Raw genomic sequence first — 18,391 nt, 5'->3', positions numbered from 1 at the left:
CCCATGAAAATAAGCAAAACTGCAAATTCTGTTTTTTTAGACCATCTTTCACTGCCTTTTCTAGAAAGTTGGGGTTGAGCCAGGGATAATATTCAGGATAAGCAACTATTGTTTTATCTGGGGCTCTTCCCGACGGACCCGTCCCCGCCGCTCACAGCCTGGCTGCGCGCCTGTGACCTTGATGAGTCTGATGGTCTCCGAGGGGCCCTTCTTTCCGCCGCTGCCGCTGAGACCTGGCTCTCCAAGGCCGCTGGCCGCCTGAGCAGCCCGTCTGCGCCTCCTTGCTCCCTCCACTCAGGATATTCTCTTAATATTCTGCTACTTCCACTGTCACGTGTGATCAACTGATGAGATTTTAAATATCAATCAGGAATGTAAAAGGTACCCTAGCGTTGAATAGTTTATGTGATGAAAGTGGCCATTTATGGAGATTGCCAGCTACTCCAGCCATCTGTTTTGTGTTTAACGTTCTGGAGCCTGAGCAAGGAGGAATGCATTTGGAGTCTCGTGGTCTGTGTGTCTGTTCACCCTGGACACTGAGGTGGAGGCGATACCACGGAGTGTGTGTTGCTGTGAACACACTCTGAGTAACGGGCGAGAACGCTGAGTGTCAGTGTTCACCAAACAGCCGTGGCAGGGGCCCTCCTGTGGTCGCCTGTGATGAGGCCGGCGTCCCGGTCCCACGGTGAGTGGCCAGGTAGCCTCCTCTGTCCTTCTCCCCGCGTCCTGGCCGACTCCTCCACAGAGAGTCGTGTGACAGAGGAGGACGGGCCGGCGCAAATCCGTGTGCGCGTCGTGTGCCCCCACCCGTGTTCGTGTGCAAAGGGATGTTTCCTCCCTGGTGTTCACTCCCCTGTGAGACTCGGTTCTGCCTACAGTAGCTCGCAGCCCATGAAGGTCGGTGGGGACCAGGTCAGTGACAGAAAGATGGCACTTTTGTCCAAAGCAGCATTTTCTTTGCGTCGTGAAACCAGGCTTCTCTCCCAGCGTCCAGGGCTCTGGCCACGGCACATGACCGTCACATGTTGGCTGAGCTGGCAGGGTTTCTCTGAATGTGTCCAGCTGGGATGATTCGGTCATTTCCTTTTGAAAAAGCAGTTCACGGTGCTCGCTGAGCTGTTGCTTGGTTAGAATCCAGATGAGAATATTGGTGCTACAAGGAGTTATTATAATGGCTAAGCTACGATAACGAATGTGATACAGATGGGTCAGGAAGCACCAGACATGGCTATTGAAACTACAGCTCACTTTAAAGAATTAGGGCAGAAGGTTAGTGCTTATAGCGCACATGGAAAGGAGTGGGGATGGAAATAGATCTCTCATCTGGGCATTTGTGAAGGAGGGCAGTGATACATAGCACAGATTTCAAACACTTCTTAACAGGATGCTCTCTCCTGGGCATGCGCGCACACACACACACCCCTCTAAATTAGATGGAAAGAGTCCTTTTCTAGTTAGTTGATTAAGAAGGCCATACAAGGAACAAAGATCTATAAGACATTCAGAAACATTCCCAAACTTTTGGCCTGAAAAACAGCTACGTGCTGAAGATTTGAAATATTTGCAGAAGTTCGAGAACCAGTGACCCCTCTGAGGTCGCTGGGGCTCCAGAGGGAGGTGTCAGCCTGCCTCCCAGTGGTTTCACCCCAACGCGAGATTGGGATCTGCGGTGAGAACCCACCCCAGGTCTCCCCGTGGCCTGGGCGTCCCGCTGAGCTGTCCCTGGCCTGCCTCTGGCTGGCTTTCTCCTCTCCGATTCCTGTGTTGCGCTGTTCTTTATGCCGTATAACTTGCTTTTGATTATTTCTACGTACAGTGTTGGTGATGCAGGGCCTCGCTCTGTCCCTGCAGGGAGGCTCTCATCGTCACCACCCCCCTCCCCCCACCCCAGCCCCTGACCCTGAGGGAAGTGCGAGTCCCCCTCCTGGGAGGAAAGCGATAACACACAGCTGCTCCTCCGGGTGAGGATGGTCCTGGAGGAAAGCAGCTGGCAGGACCGTGACCTGCACTGGCGGAGACCCTGATGCCTCCAAGCGTGTTTCCTGGAGCTGCTTTGGGGGAGATGGGGGTAAATGCTCGGTGTCGCGGGAAGATGGAATTGTGAAGTTTGGGGACAAGATATGGAAGGAGGTTTGAAGGCAAAGACTCCCAGTACCTGGTGAGAGGCTACAGCTCCTCATAAACACTTTGATAGCACGGAGCTCGGCTACAGCATACAACGTGATAGAAATGGCCCTTTGCCTCTGGCGCTTCCTCGCAGAAGCCTGTGGCTCCTCCCAACCAGGCGAAAAACAACCAATTCCGACAGGAGGCCATTCTACAAAACACAGGCCCCCTCGTACCCCCTCCCGCTCAGCCCTGGTTGCTGTCATCTGGACTCACACGGCCTCCAGGTTCCAGCCTTTCTCTCTGAGATCCACCCCCACCCACCGCCACCCCACACTCCTTGGTCCTGAACCGCGATGGTTTCCCAGCCGATGGGTCACCTGGTGCTCACCTGGGCGGCACTGCCCGGCCGCCCCGCGATCCGTCCCTGCTGTCCACGCCTGGCAGTAACTTCTCCCACCCGTCTCCACAGAGCCTCACCGCCTCTCAGAAAGGCAGCTGTGCTTTTGTTTCTGGCGCCTCCGTGTTGTTTATTGTCGTTCCACACGTTCACCTTCCCCACCGAGGCTGAGAGTGAGGCCGCACCTTGGGGTCACCAGCCGCCCTCGCCGGCTGCTGCCTGTGCATGTAGCTGGTACTTGGTAGCTTTGTTCCCACCAACACTGTCCTCAGCAACTCGGATCATCAGGGAACAAACACGCCGTCCCTGGCACCCAGGGGTGGCAGGAAAAAGGCATTAAGAAAGGGTCACAGAATTACGTAAATGACTGCAAACCTTAAAAATGCTTCCACGCAGGAAAAAACAGAAGAGAGTGTGACAAAGACGCTTTGATCTCCAGAACTCACTCCAGCCATGTTCCCATGCGCACACCCTGACGCGGGAGAGCTCGTCCTTCGTCAGCACCTGCGGGAGGCTCCTCCCACTGCTCTCAGTGGCTGAGAGTTCATCGGGGCCGAGCTGGTTAAACACAGACTTGAGTGGCCTTCAAAGTCCTCTGTGTGTCCGAGGTGCGACGGGCTCCCAAAAGGACGGACTAACAGCAGCGGAATCAGGGGCTCTGGCCACGGGACCCCCAGCCACGGGACCCCCGGCCACAGGACCCCCAGCCACGGGACCCCCCGGCCACATGACCCCCAGCCACAGGACCCCCGGCCACGAGACCCCCGGCCACGAGACCCCCGGCCACGAGACCCCCGCTGCGTCACCCCTGAGCGCTGCTGCCGCGACAGCATTGTCCTCAGTGCAGTGGGTTTTATGTTTCCGTGATCCTCGCCCAGATCCTACTTGGAAACACACCGCGTCTTCTCCCCAAAGAATGTGCCTCAACCCCAAACATACTTTTCAAAGATGAAACTCATTTACGCAAACGGAGCGGCCCAGGTGCCAGGCGGTGCTCTGACAGGTCCGCTCGGCTCAGGTGGAAACCACCCTGACCACTGCGCTCAGCCCTCGTCCTTCGGTTTACTCTAATACCCACTGAGGGGCGCTTGCTCTTCCCTCACCGCTGTCTGTGAGGGGCCTGCAGGGTGCGCTGCCCTCAGCACTCTGGCCCAGACGGTGCCGCGCCAGGGGCGTGTCCTGCCGGGTCGTCCTCCCTCTGCCCGGTCAGACCCGGCACTGGTGCTGGTCCTGGGTCCTGGGTGGCCTTCGGCATCCGACCCAGATTCCTGTCCTTGCAAAGGGGAAGGACGGGGAATTCCTCAGAGCAAAAGGCATTTCAATGCTAGTCTCTAGTTTTCAGGTTGAACTTTTTTAAAGATCCCGTTTGGCCACTTTCCTATTATTTTCTTCCAAGTTCATAATGGAGGCAGCTTTCTGCTAAACCACACAGTGCAGGCTGCGGTGCGTCTTCCGGGAGCAGAGGCTGTCGGTGACAGCGTCAACACACGGCACTGGAGACAGATCTGCCACCCACTCCTTTTGTGTTTTTAAATGTTTTATTCAGAGAGGAAGGGAGAGAGAGAGAGAAACATCCATGATGAGAGAGAATCCTGGATCGGCCGCCACCTGCGCGCACCCCACTGGGGATCGAGCCTGCAACCTGGGTGTGTGCCCGGACCGGGAATTGAACCCTGACTTCCTGGGTCATAGGTTGACACTCAACCACTGAGCCACACTGGCTGGGCCACTTCCACCTGTTTGTGGAGGAGACGCTGAGACCCTCTCTCTGCTTCTCGGGGGGCCACCAGCGTGGAGACACCTCTGCTGCGTCTGCATCCACAGCAGGGGTTAGGTTTCTGCTTTCAAACTGGACGGATTCTCTTCAAAGACCAGGCAGGGTTCCCAGCACGTCTGTGCTGTGGGGAGACGCGGGATCTGGTGAGCAAAGTCGGGGTCCCCGTCACTCACAACAGGGCGGGCGGGGTTCAGAGAGCCACGTCCCCGTCCCCATCCCTCTTCTAAATGGGGTGCCCAACACCCCACTGTTAGAGCAACTTAGAAGGAAGGTAATGTTTCCCCGATTTTACTAGTAAAGCCTAGGCTTACAGAAGTGTATGCAATGAGTTTACGCAATCTCTGCGTCATGACACACGTGTGTTCTTTCTGAGTGAGCACGAAGCAGATTAAACGGAAGGGGATCCGGGTTGTCAGAGAGAAAGGAAAGCCCCGGGACCAGGCATGGCGCTGCCACCTCTCCCCGAGGCGGGTGCTCTGTGGCGGCCACACACCCACCAGGTGGCACCCAGAGCTGCTGCCGTCCGGGGCATCGTGAAGACCCTCCTGCGTGGGCCCCACCTCTGGTTCCCGCGTCAGGTCAGGCATTTTGGCTGCGCCTCCTGCTCCCAGCAGCACCCAGGACGACAGGCCTGGCCCAGCCCAACCCCCCCCCAGCACAAGGCGTCTCGGTCTGAAAGGCCCTGGGTGGGCCCTTGCACAGTTGTGTCCCTCAGTCGCGGGGTCTGCAGAGCAGCGTGGAGCCATTGCACTTGGTCAGCGTGCCCTGCAGGCTCTGAAAAAGCTCTTTGTCAGCAACAGTTTCGACCAGAGCTCCTTGGAGCCCTTTCCTCTGAACCAAACCTCCCCGTTTTCTTGAAATGGAAGGAAACTTGAAATCATTGCCTTGCGTTGGCTCTGCGTCTGACTAAATGAGAAACGGTTGCAAGTCAATAAGCACCGTGAGTCGATGGGTTGAAGGGAGTCTGTATTTTACAATATTCCTGTTAGTTTCAAAACGATACTTGGCCATTGCTGCCCACTAAAAGGCATTTACATAAGCGAGTAACTGCGACTGTACGTCTCCAAAAACTTAAACTCCCTTTAACTGTAACAGTGAATTTCAAGCACGTGATTGTAGTCTTGTGCTATAGTCTTTCTCTGTGTGAAATGCAAACAGAATGAGCAGAAGCTGCCGATGGAAGGAGCCAGTAAGACTTCGCCGGTTTCTCTCCACTTGGAGTGTCGAGAGCAGGCACGGGGTGCGTCCGTGGGGACAGGGTCTCGGCACATCCCTCTGGCAGCTCCACACGGCTCACGGCTCACGGCTCATGGCTCATGGCTCACGGCTCACGGCTCATGGTGGGGCGGCCTGTCTTGCGGTTCCTGGGGACCCGGAATCATAGGCACAGGCCAGGCCAGAGGGATTCCCTGTTCCTCCCCTCAAAAACTATGCGTGGACTCGGGATGGCCCCCGAGGCCCAACTTTATCTCTTTCTCTTCTTCCTTGTGCTGGCGCGGTGGGCGTGGACGGAGAGACGGGGGGGCTGGCCAGGCAGCCTCACACAGACCGAGGCTGTCCCTGCGTCTGTCCTAATCTCGGCAGCGCTGGGCTCTTCCAGGGCCATCCTTCCTGCTGGTGCCGCTGGGACGCTCATGGACCCTGAGGGAAAGGGGTGGCCCCAGGGCTCAGAGCTGAGGGTTGTCAGACCTGCAGCAGGAAACCCAGGGCCCTCGCTCAGCACTGGGGTCTGAGGCCCAACCCCGTTCGAGCTAAAGGGGTGTTGTGATCATTTTTCCTCTTCCGGACACAGTGTGTTAAAGACAGGGGCAGCTGTCACCCACACGTGTCTTCCAGGACAATAGCTATTCCTGACTTCAGGGCCCGGGACAGCTCTTGGCTCTGGGTCAGGACTTGTGTCTCCAGGCCTCCCTACCGATACCTCACGGAAGGAGGTTGAGAACTTACTGACTACCATGCAGAGGTTTGGGGTGAGGACGAGGGGAGCTCTGGGGAGCCCCATGATCCACCGGCAGGAGGGAGAGAGGACTGTGTCAGCCCAGTCGGATGGCCTGAGACAGGGAAGCAAGAGAGGAAGGAGGCCTAGGACAGTGGCTCTAAGCAGAAAAGCAGAGCCCAGCATCATTCCTCTGGTGAGGTCAGAGCCGCAGCAGCGTCCAGGCAGGCAGAGCCGAGTGCCCAGAGCAGGGCCAGCACATTGCAGTGAGAGTGAGAGCACCATCCCTGTGACAGCACCATCCCTGTGACAGCACCATCCCTGTGACAGCACCTTCCCTGTGACAGCACCATCCCTGTGACAGCACCATCCCTGTGACAGCACCATCCCTGTGACAGCACCTTCCCTGTGACAGCACCTTCCCTGTGACAGCACCATCCCTGTGACAGCACCTTCCCTGTGACAGCACCTTCCCTGTGACAGCACCATCCCTGTGACAGCACCATCCCTGTGACAGCACCTTCCCTGTGACAGCACCATGCCTGTGACAGCACCTTCCCTGTGAGAACACCATCCCTGTGACAGCACCTTCCCTGTGACAGCACCATCCCTGTGACAGCACCATCCCTGTGACAGCACCTTCCCTGTGACAGCACCATCCCTGTGACAGCACCTTCCCTGTGAGAACACCATCCCTGTGACAGCACCATCCCCTGACCCAGGAGCCCCATGGACGCTCTGGCCCAGAGGATGCTGTTCTTGACTCCGGCCCATTCCGACTGAGTTACTGGAAACACCAGACTTCACAGACCACAGGCTTGTCTGCTTTCCAAGCTTCAGCAAAGAATTTTATTTTTCCGTGAAGAAAGGAACAGGCTTAATAAACATATAACAAAGCGCCTTCTCTCGATTCACTCGAGCAGTGACTTTGCCTTTCCCCAAACTGGCACTTAATGTGCAATTAACTCGCTAGACTGCAGGCCAAGCGTGTCTCACACAGTTTGGGGCGGGGGGGGGGGAGTTGCTCACGCCCCTTTTCTTAAGATGGGGGTCACTGTGCTTTGACTTTCATGGCTGTTCAAGAAAAATGTGATAAAATATAAGCAAAGCAGAGAAGTCAGACACTAAGCACAACCCCACACAGGGACAGACCCCGCCGACCGCCCGGCTCTCAGAGAAGACGTGGGCGAAGAGTGGAATTCAGCTCTGGGGCTGGCGCTGGGGAGGTGGAGGGACCGAGCAGAAAAGAAAGAAGGGAGAACTTACGGACAGGACAGCAGGCTGCTGACTGCAGGGTGGTGGGAGGTGAGGGGGTGGGAAAGGGCATAGAGGGAATAAATGGTGATGGGAAAAATAAAAATAAAATGTAGAACAGAAAATGGAATAAATCTGTGCACAACTGCCATCCCATCAATGCCACGGGCCCTGTGTCCTGGGTCCATGGAGGTCAGCACGCCCGGGGCTGTGCACAGCGGACGTGCCCCCGCAGCCAGGAGAGCTGAGCAGGGAAGTGTCACCCCCTTTCTGTGCTTCGGCTAATAGTACTTTTTAATTATGAGATAAAACACCCCAAATTAGAAAACAAATCCGTCCTGAACCCGCACAGGGCAGAGCTGCCTTCATCGGCTCCTGCGCCCGCCTTGCCCGCAGGGAAGCGGGATTCTCCAGGATGAGCCATTGCCGCCTGGGCACCAGCTCAGCCCCGGCTTCGGGGGGTGGGCTGCCGCTTAGCCGGAACGGTGTCGGTGAGAGTGGGAACGGGCGTGTGTTCACCGCACGTTATTTCAGGACGATATGGATCCACAGATAAGTAGCACACGGTGTGCAGGCACCTGGCTCTGAGGTTTTAAATGATGCAGACAATAGCCTGGTTCCTCGTGGACTCTGCAGAGAGTGGGAAGTATCTGGAAAGAAAGAAACTGAAATGTGGCTGGTTTTTTTGTGGGCGATTTTTTAAAACAATTCTCTCTTTAAATTTATATTTCCTGTAAGAGAGGTCCCTTTATTTTTAGGAAAACGTGCTCTTAGAGGCACAGGGTGGCTGCTGCTGGGAGAAAGGCTGAGGTCAGGACCCGTTGAAAAACATGCCTGCAGCCTAGTCCCAGCTTCTGAACCCAAAGGAAACCCCGATTCTGAAATATTGTTTCTTAGCAAGTTGTAGTCCAGCCATGCTGATTTGGATAGATACCAGTTCGAAGGCACACCATTTCCAACATGCCTCCCTGTGTAGACACGGACACGTACTCGTGACGACGTCAAATAGACGAACCAGTGCGTGTTGCTGAGTGTCAGGCCAGGACAGGTGTTCACGCTCAGTCCTCTGATCTCATGGGGAGGACGCGGAGACCGAGGTGACGAGACCTTTGGGCCACATGACCGGGGTCAGGGCTCCCCTCAGGACCCACGGCCCTTCCCTAGGCCACCGATTCAGCCATTGTGGTCAGCCCTGAGCAGGAACCACCAAGCAGGAGGCAGCCTCGGCGCCAGCCTCAGCTCAGCCAGCAGTGTGGACCGTGTGGGCCGAAACAAACCCCTGTAAACACCTTCGCGGAACAGTGTCCGAAGGGAGACACTGGTCAGAAATACATAGAAAACAAATGTCTGTTCATTGGGGTGAGTTTTCTTACCCTGATTTTTCTTTAAGGATCTACACTGCATCTTATACTGCCTTATATAAGAAAGAATAACCTGAAATAACCAAAGTGTTTAGGCAAAGTATCCTATATAATAAAGAGCTAATATGCAAATGGCCATCACACCCTCACGCCAGGGCCGGGGGACCTGAGGCTGGGCCGGGGGACCTGAGGCCACACCCCCTGTGCCAGGGCCAGGGGACCTGAGGCCGCGCCCCCTGCGCCAGGGCCGGGGCCCTGAGGCTGGGCCAGGGGCCCTGAGGCTGCGCCCCCCCGCCCTGCAGGGCTTGACAGGGGTGGGGCCAGCCGGGTCTGGGTCTTGCACAGTTTCGAGGCATGCGTGGGTGGACAGGGACTTGACTCTGGTTCCTGCAGCGTGCTCCAGATTCTGACAGGAGGGAGATTTTCATATACATTTTACTAATTTTCTTTCATCTCTGACACTTCTATTATAACGAAAGGGCAAATAGCAATATTAAAATATTTCCTCTAATTAATTCCCTTTTAATGAGCACGGATTTCGTGCACCCGGCTACTCGTTTTATAATAAAACTAGGACAGGAGGTTTTGTTTTTGTAATCTGTGTGCGAGTCGGCTTAGCGTTTTGTGTGTGTAGAGGAGAGAATGTCTGGAACATATAAGTCTGATGCCAAGTTATTTCCTGTGTTGAATTAAATGAGTTACTGTTTTAACTCATCTGCTCTCTGTGGTTTGTACAAGGATATGTTTATCCAGCTGCTTTTTATAACTACATCATCTTGAAATATCACCATACATGCACCCAGCCACCACCCTAAAACCTACATTCCTCTTCTTGTGTAACCACTCTGAGAATACCCTTCCAGATGTGCCTGGCGCCCTTCACCGCCTGTGAGTGGTGGGACCATGTCCTGGGGGCCCCACGCATGTGGTTGCGGCCTTAGAGCTGCCTGGAGACAAGGAGAGTTTGGGGGTGGACGCTGGACATTTTTGGGACAAATGGCAGTGAAGGGAGGCTCGTGGGAGGACAGTTTGCAGTTACCAAGGCAATCAGGCCTGAAAGAAAAGCAGTAAAGGGAAAAGTTAGGTGTTTTTGAAGAGGAGGAGTGTGCACTGTCTATGTGTTTCCCCCACTTCTTATGTCCATGTTTCTCTCCCTTCTCCCTCTCTCTCTAAAAATCAGTTTATTTTTAGAGTGTATCCAGAGGTCAGAGTGGGACCATCCAGTTTGCAGCTCCATGGAACCATAAAGGACACACTCGGGGCAGACTCAGTGAGCACCAAAGCCCCATTGAAGCAAGTCTTGCCCTGGAGGGGTGTCTCCAGCACAGAAGTTCTCCCACTGCAGACACAGCTGATTCTCACAGCCAATTGGCCTGGAGGTCAATTCCTCCCAGTGATCCTACAACAATCAAGGCTTAACTATAACAAGACTGTGCACAAAACTCACAAGGGGGTGCACCAAGAGTGTCCTCCTCAGGTAACTGGGGAGGCTGAGCTACTGGGCCCTAGAGGACACTTAGCACAGAAAACCACTTTATCAACACAGGGAAGCATAACAAATGCGGAGACAAAGAAACAGGACACAAATGACAGAAATGGAGGAAAGCAAATGACTGGATATAGAGTTCAAAACCACACTTTTACGGTTTTTCAAGAATTTTCTAGAAACTGCTGATAAACTTAATGAGACCTACAAGAAATCTAATGAGACCCTCAAGGTTGTGATAAAGGACCAACTAGAAATTAAGCATACACTGACTGAAATAAAGGATATTATGCAGAGTTCCAACAGCAGACTAGAGGATCGCAAGAATCAAGGCAACGATTTGAAATACGAAGAAGCAAAAAACACCCAACCGGAAAAGCAAAATGAAAAAAGAATCCAAAAATACGAAGATAGTGTAAGGAGCCTCTGGGACAGCTTCAAGCGTACCAACATCCGAATTATAGGGGTGCCAGAAGATGAGAGAGAGCAAGATATTGAAAACCTATTTGAAGAAATAATGACAGAAAACTTCCCTTACCTGGTGAAAGAAGTAGACTTACAAGTCCAAGAAGCACAGAGAACCCCAAACAAAAGGAATCCAAAGAGGACCACACCAAGACACATCATCATTAAAATGCCAAGAGCAAAAGACAAAGAGAGAATCTTAAAAGCAGCAAGAGAAACTCAGTTACCTACAAGGGAATACCCATACGACTGTCAGCGGATTTCTCAACAGAAACTTTGCAGGCCAGAAGGGAGTGGCAAGAAATATTCAAAGTGATGAATGCCAAGAACCTACAACCAAGATTACTTTATCCAGCAAAGCTATCATTCAGAATTGAAGGTCAGATAAAGAGCTTCACAGATAAGGAAAAGCTAAAGGAGTTCATCACCAAAAACCAGTATTATATGAAATGCTGAAAGGTATCCTTTAAGAAGAGGAAGAAGAAGAAAAAGGTAAAGATATAAATTATGAACAAAAAATACACATCTATCAACAAGTGAATCTGAAAATCAAGTGAATAATCTGATGAACAGAATGAACTGGTGATTATAATAGAATCAGGGGCATAGAAAGGGAGTGGACTGATTATTCTTGTGAGGGAAAGGGATGTGGGGGATGCAGGAAGAGACTGGACAAAAATCGTGCACCTATGGATGAGGACAGTGGGTGGGGAGTGAGGGAGGAGGGTGGGGTGGGAGCTGGGTGAAGGGGAGCTATGGGGGGGGGGAGAGGAACAACTGTAATAATCTGAACAATAAAGATTTAATTAATCAAAAAAAAACACCCAGTCACAAAAGACTAAAATAAATAAATAAATAAATATCAATTTATTTTTAAAAAGATACATCAGCCTCTGTTTCCTCCTGGTACATTTATGTGGTTTAATTTTACAGTAAAATATCAGATAATTTGAAATATGATGATGTACGGTATAACTCTAGTTTTTGCCCAAAGTTTGGTGACTTTTCCAAGCTAGTCCAATCTTTGTCTATTCTTTTTAATAGTAACCTAAGTAAAATCAGTGTCCATCACTTATTTATGTATGTTTTGGGGTTGATTTATCCACCTAATTTATACCCCTACACCATGCTGCTGCAGTCTGATAGCTTTGAAATACATTATAATATCAAAATGGGTAAACGAAGCTTTCTTATAACTCCTCTTTTTACACAGTGTTGTTCCTTGTCACCAACTAGTGATTTTTTTGTTAAATAGCTTCTCTACTCTAGGCTTCTGTTTCTATACTTATGTAACAAAAAGGCTAAAATAAAGTATCTCGATAAGTTTTCTCTCGAATTCAGTACTCTCCTATTTTTTAATTTATTACATTCCTACCATGGAAAAATATTTTACCACGTTTTCTGTACAAACTGACACAGGAGACAAACGGGCTGTGGCTCGGTGCCCTGGGACTCTGTGTGTCGGTCCCCACACGGGTCAGCCCAGGCCTTGCTGCTGGGAGCGTCTCCTGTCAACGGGCGAGAAAACCCCACATCATGGAGGAAATCTAACGCAACTTCTTTCTTCAGCTAAATGTTTCGCCTGCTGGTTCTGCATTTAAGAAATAACTTCGGAAACGAGTTTTTAAAAGTGTTTTACTTTCTGCTAAAATACCACCAAATACGTGAATTATTTCCACTTGACCCTCATGTGCAGCTTTTAAATAATCAGCCGTCCATCTCACTCTGAGGGCGGGTGGTGGGTTCAGAGAGAATCTGACTGGGACTCACGGCCACAGGGTCACCCTAAATGCAGGCTCTTCCCTGGGGTTCAGATTTCTCTGTGGGATTTGGAACCCCGCGCTGTGCTCTGGGAGAGGTGGATTCCGGATTGTTCGTTTCTGGAAGGATTTAAACTGGGGATGCCAAGTCCTGGGAGCTGCGACAGGCGTCTGTCAGGGCCCCAGCCATCCACGCGGCCTCACTCCTGCTCGGGCGCTGGCCCTGGGCGCAGACGGCAGACGTCCAGGGAAGAAGCTCATCTTCTTACAGTTTGTGTCCCCTTAACTGTGTTGAAGAACCAGCTCTAGAATAACTTTATTTTAAGTGGCATTCAAGCTCCGGGGAAGCAGGTGGGAGAAATTCCGATCCACCGTTCCCGGCGTCGACCCGCCCCCGTCCTGGGTCAGCCCCTGGTCGCGACGTGTGGTTATTCCACGGCGTCGACCCGCCGCCCGTCCTGGGTCAGCCCCTGGTCGCGACGTGTGGTTATTCCACGGTGTCGACCCGCTGCCCGTCCTGGGTCAGCCCCTGGTCGCGACGTGTGGTTATTCCACGGTGTCGACCCGCCCCCGTCCTGGGTCAGCCCCTGGTCGCGACGTGTGGTTATTCCATGGCGTCGACCCGGTGCCAGTCCTGGGTCAGCCCCTGGTCGCGACGTGTGGTTGTTCGACGCTGCCGGCCTCGGGCTGGTGTTGTGCGGAGGTTTCTGTGTCTGTCCCCGCAGGATGCTGGTCGTGGTCTTTTCTCCGGTGACGTCTCTGAGGGAGGCAGTGTTCCCGCCGCTGCTGCAGAGAGAGGCTGAGAGTCTGGGGAGCTCGCTTCCTAAGTGCCTGGCGCCTTAATTGGTCTAAGATGTGAGTGACCTGGCAGCAATTGCTGATGAGCTTGGGGAGCTGCTGAGTGGCCTGTGGCAGCCAGTGCGCAGGGCAGGCCTGGAGCTGGGTCTCCCAGGCCGGGCGCGGAGTGGAGGTTTCTGGTGAGAAAGGGTCATAAACCCCCGTTCAGTGTGACTCTGATCTGGACCTTAATGTTCCAGGTCTAGTGGGAGGTTTCTAAGCTTGTCTCCCTGGAAAGAGGCTCCAGCGCATTTGGAAGATGTGCTTACCGTCGCCACGGCGACCACCAGGCCGGGGTGGAGGTCTGAGAACCCTCCCTGTTTACGATGCAAACGGGAATGACGCCTGTGATCTGAAAACATGAGAGATTTGAACGTTGAGTTAAGGAATGTGTTTGATTGTGTTTGTGGAAAAGGAAACTCATATAACTCAGGATAATATTTTTATTTCTTTTTCTGCATCTTTTCTTGGCTGAACTCCCAACCGTAGAAAATGAGACTTATATTCCTGTGGTTGCTCTTAATGCAGGATTTTTAACTCAAATCTTTCGCCCGCTCACTGCGTGCCCCTAAGTGAGTTTCCACTTGACTTTTCCAACCGGCCTCCAGGGCAGCCAGGCCCCCACTTCACATTTTCCTAGATCGCGGTTCCGCTTTTAAATCGGGAAGTGGTGACTCAGCTGAAGGCTCATTTATGCTAAGCACATTTACCGAAAAAATATCTGGGGGAGCAGAGAAAGGCTCCAAGTCACGCTCCTTCCACGGGGCTGTGCATTAGGTTCTATCACTTTTACAACTCACATATTTTACTCCATAATATCTTCCAGATATTTTTTCATTAAATGTTCACTCATGGTTATTTGATGTTATTCCTGTTCCAAAACTTCATGCTTAGTTCACAATTCTTTCTTATATAACCTCAACTGTAAAAGAAAATTTTTTATTGGACTTATTTTGGTCAGTAACATAGTTTCTCAGACATTAAAACTGTACTTGAATGAACTGTCTCTGCAGTTTGCTATTCTCATTAAGGTAAGTTATTTATTAATCAGGAAGTCCCCAAATTATTCATTTTTTAAAATATATTTTCATTGATTTCAGAGAGGCAGGGAGAGGGAGAAAGAGATAGAAATATCATTGATGAGAGAGAATCATTGATCGGCTGCCTCCTGCACGCCCCCTACCAGGTATTTGAGCCCGCAACCCGCGCATGTGCCCTTGACCGGATTTGAACCTGCGACCCTTCAGTCTGCAGGCCGCTGCCCTACCCACTGAGCCAGACTAGCCAGGGCCATACCTTTGATGCTATGTATTTAAGAAAAAACTCACATTTGCATTATTTCTAGGGTAAGTAATGGGAGAAACAGCGAATAGTGAGAGTACTACGCGTTTCATCACCATTTCTCTCGAGTGAAGGTCTTGGATTTGTGTCAGGCATCTGGAAAGTCAGTGACGCTCACGAATTCCATGCCGGGAGGGACACAGGCGCAGGGGGAGAGCGCCTCCTCGTGGCGGCTCCTGGTGGCTCTGGTGGCCAGTGATGTGCCACTGTGTCTGTTTCCTGGTGGCCAGACTTGGACACGAAGCCTCTCCTCTCAGCTCCCGTGACAGTCGCCCGCGGACCCGGGAAGGAAGTCCTCGGAGAGTGTGATGGCAGGGTGGCGCGCAGGACTCCGGCAGGAGTCGCAGCAGACGACGCATTGCTCTGTGTAGTTCACCTTCACTCGCAGGAGCCCCAGCTGAACACAGCTCCGTGTCGTTCCACAAGAACCCGGATACAACGGGGCATATCCACGCGGTAGCATAGTGCAGGGCAACAAAAACAGAGCTACGTCTTGAAGCGAATGAGGCGCTGCAGCCCACAGGTGTGTTCAGGGACAGCGCCAGGCCCTGGAGGAAGGCCCACCCTCAGGCCCCTCACAAGAGGTAGCAGGAAAGACCAAGCTGGTCTATGGCCACAGCCACAGTTGCCATGGTCACCACAGGTGGAGAGGAGGCCCGTGGGAGCACATGACAGAACTTCCCAGGACAGTGGATACACCCACATCGTCACCTGGATGTCCCCTACCTGGCGACCGAGGTGACATTCAGGGAGCGACCCTCGACACAGGTGCTTTCTGCAGCGATGATCCCCGCAATTCAAAAGCCTTGAGGCCAGAGGAGGAAGGAGTCTGAATGACAGTGGGCAGGTCAGGCCTTCAGGAACTCACAGCCGTCCTTGAGTAACCACAGTGTCCCTGTCAAGGCGTCACCTGCTCACAGAGTAAAAGACAAGAGATCAGGTATGAGGCAACAGGAGCTTGAATTAGTCCTTGCAGAGGGTAGGACAACATTCTGACCCGAGAAAGTCGACATGAGCAGAGGGGAGTCAGGGCCCGTTCAGACTGTGAGTAGAGCAGGTCTCCACTCCACCCTCCACCCTCAGGCGACACCAGCCCGGTCCCAACGGCACCGCACGTGTCTGCAAAGGGGAAGGCCTGATGCTTCATGACTTTTTTAAATTAAAAAGTGTACATCTGAAAAGTGATAAAAAGCCAGAATTTTGAGAGGGGAAACTTAAACTTCTCATGAGATCACATCCCGAAGTAGAGTCTGTGTGTGGGAATGTGCCAGAGCAGCCTGCGTTAACGAGAGGCTGGACTGCGGGGTGGACTTCGGGTCCCCGCGTTCCCACGCCGGCCCCACCCGGAGCTCTGGGTGGCCTGGAGAAAGTAACTCGGTCCCCAGGTCCAGGACGATCGGCCAGCCCAGAGCCGCGGCTGAGCGAGGAGGCGGCCGCGAGTGGCGGGGTCCAGCCAAGTTCCCCACACCCCTCGCCGGAATGCTGACCCCCACCGCAGCCCTGATAAACATACCGTGACTATAGAAGTATTTGGGCGTCGACCAGGAGGTCCAGCTGTCTCTCTTCTTGAATTCTGCATCTCGACTCAGATAATTGCTGAATTGCAAACGCAGAAAACTATGCGGCCTGCCCACCCCAAGAGCCCCCGGGGCCTGGAGAGACAAGACCGGGCGGCAGCGCCTTCCAGAGAAAGCGCCGCTCTCTGCAGTCAGCGTCTGCAGCTCAAAGCTGCCCCCTCCTCACTCCTGCTGTCAGGAGGCTCAGCTGCACACACGGGATGGAGCAGCGCCCCCACCCCACCCCCCCGAGGGCCGGAGGCAGGTGGCCAGAGGCGCCGCCGATCCGGGTGTCTGGACTGTGCTTCCTTCTGGAGAGAAAGATAAAGATATTTATAAAGACACGATAAGGGGGTTTCCACAGCTCGTGGGATGATGCCAACAGGCCCCCGGCCCCCTGTTGAATGTGTTGTGAAAAAGGCCTCGGCGGCTGGCACGTGCCCGTTTCGATGCCCGTCGGCCACAGCCGCCCATCCATGCGCTCATTAAGCACCTACTGCCCCCGTGCGCCTCTGCTCGGAACAGTCAGCATGTAGCACTCAGCCCCTCTCCTGAAGCGGAGCTCACACGCCCACTGCGCATCCTCACGGAGAGGATGGACAGCCACCAGGAGCCATTCGGCCCTCGGGTGGCCACTGGCCCCCCTTCTCCCTTAATCCCTGGGGGCCATCAGTCAGTCACCCTGGGCTCACTCTTCAGGGAAAGTTGGTCTTGGGAGATTCAGGGAAAATAAACATATTAGGCAACTTGAGACTAAGCCAAGGGCTACCCAATGCTACGAAAATTCAGACAAGTCGGGGTCATCGTCTCACCCTCGTCTTAAAGATGTAAAATTCAGGCAAGGAAGGGATGCCTACGGTCGCTGCGAGCATCCGAGACTGTCCTAGGGCTCGAGCAGGCAGCGGAGATGTTGTTTTTGGCTGCGTGCTGTCAGCAGTCAGACAGTCATTGGAGTTGGTCACATGCTCTGTGAAGGGTCCACACACAGCTGAGCTGCTGGGACAGTGTTAGAGCACAAAGAACAATCTGAGAAAACAAACTTCACAGCTAGTGTGTCTACTGAGAGCCTGTCCACCTAGAAACACCTGGAATCTCCCAGAGGCCGAGCGTTCCAGCCGCGGGAGGTCCTGGCGTCCAGGGAGCTGGGGCCACGCAGTCTCTCCTCAGACACTGGAAAGAGTCACAGCCCCGATGCCAGGTCAGGACACGCCCCACCTGTCCTCCCACTGAAACGTGTGAGTGCAGAGACACATGCACACGCAGACACTGCACACACAGCCAGTGGACACAGGCCCTTTGGTAGGTAGGGAGCCCACCCCACAGCCTCCGTCTCATGGCTCTGCGTCGTCTGCAATAGTGTGCAATTGAACAGTGTCTGTTCTGAGCTCTTGGGACCTGTGTGGACACACCTTCTCAAAGCCATGCAGGCATCCAGGGGCCCACAGAGGGCGGGACTCGCCGTCATTGATTCGTAATCCAGATTCCTCCATTTCCAAAGATGCCTCTGCACACCTCCAGAGCACGTACGTAACCACCGGCTCCCCAACACTCGTCAGTTCCGTAAAAGCCAACTGCACCGAGAACTCACAGATGTGTTACCTACACAGCAGCTGTACTTCAGTCAAGGAATACAGGAAACTGGTCATCTCGTCAGAAGGCAGAACGCAAAGTTCCCGTAGTAGTTGGAGAGAAAGTGGGCCAACGTTAATGCCAACTTTCAATTTGTTAAGGTGGGAAGTGCGTGTCTTAAAACCTAAGGCAGTAGAAAGGTGATACCTATTTTTTGTCAGTCACTGAAGTTTGCTGATGTGATAAAAATATGTAAATTACTTTTGAACACACTGTGGCCAAGTGTGTCGCCCACAGAACTGCAAAGGGCAGCTGGATCCTCGCTCAGCGCCTGGGTGATAATGAGACGCTGCGCGCATCAGCGTGTGGGCACCGAGAGCCAGAGCCATTGTGCTGGCCGAGCGCGCGCCCTGGGCGGAGGAACCAGGGGCACAGCCAGCTGCCTCCAGTTACTCTGGAAAGCAGGGTCTCAGTGCAACTGCAAAGCTCAGCCCTCCGTTTCCAGTTCCTCAGACCTTTCCCAGCTGCTCCCTCGCTCCCAGG

Source organism: Myotis myotis, unplaced genomic scaffold, assembly GCF_014108235.1.
Source record: "Myotis myotis isolate mMyoMyo1 unplaced genomic scaffold, mMyoMyo1.p scaffold_m19_p_7, whole genome shotgun sequence".
NCBI classification, from domain to species: Eukaryota; Metazoa; Chordata; class Mammalia; order Chiroptera; family Vespertilionidae; genus Myotis; species Myotis myotis.
The sequence above is the reverse complement of the archived record's forward strand: the minus strand, read 5'-3'. Positions refer to the sequence as shown.